This window comes from Rousettus aegyptiacus, unplaced genomic scaffold (genome assembly GCF_014176215.1).
Source record: "Rousettus aegyptiacus isolate mRouAeg1 unplaced genomic scaffold, mRouAeg1.p scaffold_m13_p_2, whole genome shotgun sequence".
NCBI lineage: Eukaryota > Metazoa > Chordata > Mammalia > Chiroptera > Pteropodidae > Rousettus > Rousettus aegyptiacus.
The window spans coordinates 44,906,533-44,911,869 of record NW_023416295.1 but is presented as its reverse complement, the minus strand read 5'-3'; the positions used below and the strand labels follow the sequence as shown (position 1 = coordinate 44,911,869).

Sequence of the window (5,337 nt, the reverse complement as noted above, 5' to 3'; positions counted from 1 at the left end):
GGGTCTTGTCCCTTTCATCCCCCTCCTCCCATCACCAGTTAGAGCAACCACTAAGCAACTGGGACTAGAGTAACAACAAGGTTTAAATGATTTTTTTAAATTAATTAAGCCAAAGCCTTTGTTGCCATATTTAATTCACACACTTGCTCAGTTCTAATCAGCTGTAATAATCTAATCCACATCTATTTTTATCAGTTTTATCTGATTAGAAAATTATCTATCAAAGGTCTAGAATCAAGTAAATATAGCTTTGTGGGCAGTGTGTTAGTAAATAGACTCTTTTAGTGAAACAAAGACCCATCTACCACCAAAACAAATGAACAACAGCAAAACGGGCTCTAAACAAGAAAGAAATTTGAATACAAACCACCAAGGGCTGGTACAGCAGCTCCACGTCATTAGGAACCCAGGAATTGTTAGACTTTGTTGCTGTCATCCTCAACAAGTGTCATCCCTAACAAGTGCTATCCATTTCATGGTCTGTGGTGGCTGCTCCAGATCTCCTTCACATCCACATTCTAGCCAGAGACAGGAGGGGAAAGGAAAATGGTGAGCATACTTATTTCCTTTAAGGGAATAACCCACAAATGGAAGAGCACACTTCCGTGGACAACCCATGGGCCAGAACTTGATCATATGGCCACACCCAGCAGAAATGTGGTCATTAGCTGGACAGTCATATGCTCACTAAAATTTGGAAACTCTATTGCTAAAAATAGAAGAGAATGGATATTAGGAGATAACACATGAAATATGCATTCATTCCTTCATCTATATATTCATTCATGTATCCACAAACACTGGATGCCTACTTAATGCCAGGAACTATGCTAGTAGGACTAATCAGATAAAACACCATCTTCCAGCCCCTACCTCAAGGTACCACAGTCTAGTGAGGAAATAAATATGGAAGCCTACTGTTAATTAAAAATAAAAACTGTTCTACTGGAATTAGGAACAAAGTACAACAGTCTGCCTAGGAGAACAAGGAAAGATCAGCGAGGAAGCAGCCTTTGCACTGAGCTTGAGAGACAGTAATAATCTCACAATAAAAATAGCATTTTTTTAGTAGTCACTTTGTGCTAGGCACTGTTCTAAATCCTTTACATATATTAATTTATGTAATCACACTATTGGAAAAACCATATTGTCTCCACTTTATAGATGAGACAACTGAGGCATTGTAAATAGTGGAATTGAGATTTCAGTGTGTGCAGTCTGACTCCAGAGCCTGTACTGCTCTTACGAGAAGGAAAGGGTCCCTACCCTTTCCTTCACCTAAATTTCATCACCTAAATTTCCCAATGCTTCCTTGCCACGTAGGGGAAAGAAAGCACAGCAGGAGAGGGGGAAATTAAAGATCAGAGGGTCTCAGAAGCTTACCTAAGATATAGCACGATGGAACTCAGAATGCAATGCTACTGTCCTGATTTTCAGCACTCGCTCTCAGTAGGATGGATCTCAATGTACACGCTAGGGAAACCCTGGAGGGTCACAGGGACCTGTGGAATGTTCTCCAAAAGATTAGAGTTTACCAAATATGTATATGATACATACGTTTCTTTATTAAAGAGTAATTTTTTTTTTGTATTTACTAAAAATCAGACATCAATTCAACATCCTCCTTCCAGAAGTGGCATAATCATTCCTTCAACCCTGGGGCGGCATGAGGAAAGCAGTTCTCCGGGGTGGAAGGGCCCACGACCTCAGAGAAGTCTGTCCTTCACGCTAATCAATGATGCATTCAGAAGGGCTCTTCTGCCCTTACGATTTATTAGACAAGATAGAATTTGTTCACTTTCAACAGTTATTTACTATGGTTCTTCTATTATTCTCAACAGATTGCCTCTTCTTTAAAAGGTGCTGGCTCTGAAAGATGAGGGGGGAAACACACGTGAAAGCTTTCAATGAAAGCCCGGTAATATTTCAGCATGTTTCAATGAGTCTCTTTTTCTCCTGTTTTCTTCTGCTCATTTCCCACCCTTGATTAGTAATTTTACACCCTAATAGTAAAATATGAAATACTTTTTAATACTGCCATGGTGGCAAAGTGTTTAGTTTTTATGATGTGTCTCCAGAGATAGATCTTTAGCAGTATATAGTGAGGTTAATTCAGCATAAAATAGTATAATACCTTTCTTATTTCTGTTCACTCATTTAGAAATTATGGGATGAATTCTAGAGAAAAGTTCACCTCACTGACTGGAGGCTAGTGTTTTAAAAGACTTGGGTTTTCTTTTTCTCTTTAGGGAGGTTAAAAATGTTTTCATTTGACTTTTTAAAAATCTAATAAACAGGAATTATTTCCCATTTTTGTTTCCTCGTATGCCTGGGAGAAGGTACCCTTATGGAAAGCTTTGCTATTACTGGAGACGACTGTCCCATCGACTCCCAGAGAGCCAGCCACTGGCCCCTCTCCTCCCCTTTAGACTCACCTACTCACTAAGCACTTGTGAAATGAGATCTAAAATCTTAGTGGTCCTTTTCTATTCTGCCATTTTGTGAAGATCCTAATAATATTTCCTTCGGTTGTATTGTTCAATTGTGTGAGGCAGAGAAAGAAATCGAGTTAGTTACTTGGTGACACAGTGGTGAATCCAGGAAAATAAAAAAAGAAAAGAAGAGACAGGAATTATCATTCTTGGTCACTGGGCGATATTTAAAACAGATCCCTGGGAGAAGTGACACCCGCCTGTAAAGATTCATTTCCCTCCCACGAAGTCACAGCACTGTGTCTCCCAACATGCATTGGCATCAGACGGGGTGAAGTGAAGGTAAATTTCATATAGGCTCACTCTTCCTAATATCAGCACTTACAAAAGTCCAAATTGGGCTTGTACAATGAGCTACATTCTAACTTAATCTCACAGTTGCTTCTAATTTCAATCTCTAATGAATGCTTGGCACTCCTGTGCTTCCTTTCATAAAAAGACAAAGTTCCTGCTTCTCACTTCATAAAAATGGCAAGAACAAGCTAACCTTTAGCTAATATGGATAAGAAAAGGTTAATATGAGTAGAATGAAAACACAATTTCTCCACAATTTTAATTTTACAGTGAAATCCAAAGCTCTTTAGACTAGATAATTGTTAGTTTTTCTGGGTACTTATTGCATTACCCCACTTGGAAACCTATTAAGAATTAAAAGTAAACATGTCAAACAAGAACTGCTCCCTAATTAATACTAAGACATGTATGAAAACATTCTTGAATATTAGGCTTAGTAGTATTGTATATTATACTGTCCTTGTTTATAAAAATTTAAATGTTTCTTCAAATGAGAATGCAGACCAATAAAGATAGCTAAATATGCAAAGCGTAGTGATCCATTTGACACACAAAAACCAGTTCTGATAACGTTACACTGCCTACCTGCATTTTAAAGATTAATTAATTCTAACTACCCTCCTGTGAGAGAATTGATAAACAAACAAGTTGATTAACGAAGAAGTTAAAAAACATATAACATCATGCAAACGTACTGCACCTGAGGTCAGAACTCACTCAGTTGTGACAAAGAGACTTTAATTCTCCGTCTGATTTCTAGCTGCATGATCAAAACACCATGTCACAAGAAGACATAAAGAAAGTGACGCAATGCTTCACAAACCCCAAGAATTCGCTGCTGGTGTTTAAGAGCAGAAACTAAAACCAACCATAAATATATAAAACCCAAATGAACACACTGATCTCTTAAACTCTGACCCAACCTTAACCCAAATATTAATGATTTTCTCAGAACTACACCGAAAGAGGTTTTCCAAAAAACAGAACCTACCTTTCTAAAACATCAGAGAGAATCAGAGTAGGGAAAACTGTGGAGTGTGGAAAGGGTGTGGAGCCCTGTCCTGATGCGGCCCCTGTGCTATGGCCTGAATCCAGTCCTGCAGGCTGCTGGGGGATTGCAGAATCTCTGAGCATGACTTCCTGTCATGACAATGTTTCCATTCTTCATACACTTGTTACATTTTGGGACATGGTACGAAGAGGTCTGATGAAGTCAAGGACTTGGAAAATAAAGAAGGTATAGAATTTTATAGAGGATCATCTACTGAGGCAGAGGTGGTACTTTGGGGGACACACCAAGTTCAGGGACAAGTTTAGTCTGATAGATAGACCACAGTCTCCAAACCACCCATAATTCAGGAATGGAAGTGTCCCCCTCTTCTAGACTTCACACTCAGGTAGAGGAAAATTGATTCATTTGTGCTGCTTGGACAGCAGCAAACACACTGGTCCATGGGATGGAATAATTCCACGTTGATTAAAACTCTAGTCTTTTAGGCACTCCATAACTGCTTGTCAAACTAAGCTATTGCCTCTAGACGCCAAGCTATATCCTTGTGGTCTGAAAAGGCTAATACATCTCTCAAAGTGCTTATCATGGTTACATGCTTACCACACCTAAAAAGTCTGCAGCCTATTAATGGAAACATATGTAGAATGAAAGGGGGAGGGTGGGTTTTAACTGGAAGAATGAGCATCGAGTCAGGTTTTAAAAGTCATAAAATGCAGGTCTCATTCTTTAAGTCATTAAAAGAGCTGTAGCAGTCTGCTGTTTCATACAAGAAAATATAATAGTGAGGACCATAGCAGTCTAGCCATATCACAGTAGGACAGAGAAATTAATATGCTAGATAGTCTCCTGGAAGACACAAAACCTAGAGCACGGCAATAATTTCCGTGAGGATAAGCTTGGATGACAGTCAATGGTTTGTTTATACAGAGGGGAGCACCAGCTTAACTTCCAGTGAGGAGGGGTCTGCAAAGTTTTACCTATGGGCTCTCCTGTCCAACGTCTAGACGCAAACTCCAAAAGTATGACTAGAATCTGACTGATCACTGGAGAACAGTAAGTCATTGGATTCTCTAGTCTTTATGGGAATCTATTCCCTAGTCTAAATGCCAGAGATGGCATTTACCGACTTATCAGAGTTGAGAGCAAGCTTTTTATATTAAAGGTGGAGTACATAGTTCAGGAAAACCTTTATTTTAGAGAAATAATAGTTTCCAACTTTGCCACAGTTCCATTAGGACATGACTTCATGAGCTAGAAGGAGAGAGAGAGAAGATAGGTACAAAGATATCTGTAGCTTCATCTAATAATAATAATTAATAATAATAATAATAATAATACAAAAGAAAACTTTCACTCCCAGATAGTCGGCATGTCAACTGAAGGATAAAAGTCTGTTATTACTATGCATTCTATAATAAGAAAAAGCTAACCTCTACATTAAATTTTTTAAAATTGTGCCTCCTACTAGTTTTTATAATTAAAGTGTTGAAAATCCAATACACTCTTTCAAGAGGGAAATCTAAACAGTTTTCTGTCAGT

The 5,337-nt window shown here is 38.5% G+C and overlaps 1 long non-coding RNA gene across 1 annotated transcript; it reads right to left on the bottom strand.

The window, feature by feature from the left end:
• Positions 1-372: 372 nt before the first annotated feature.
• Positions 373-3,864, bottom strand: LOC107505277. The gene is made up of 3 exons (XR_001595665.2): positions 3,778-3,864; positions 1,384-1,502; positions 373-518 (listed from the first exon to the last, which is right to left on the bottom strand). It is a non-coding gene; the product is annotated as an uncharacterized LOC107505277 (long non-coding RNA).
• Positions 3,865-5,337: the final 1,473 nt, after the last annotated feature.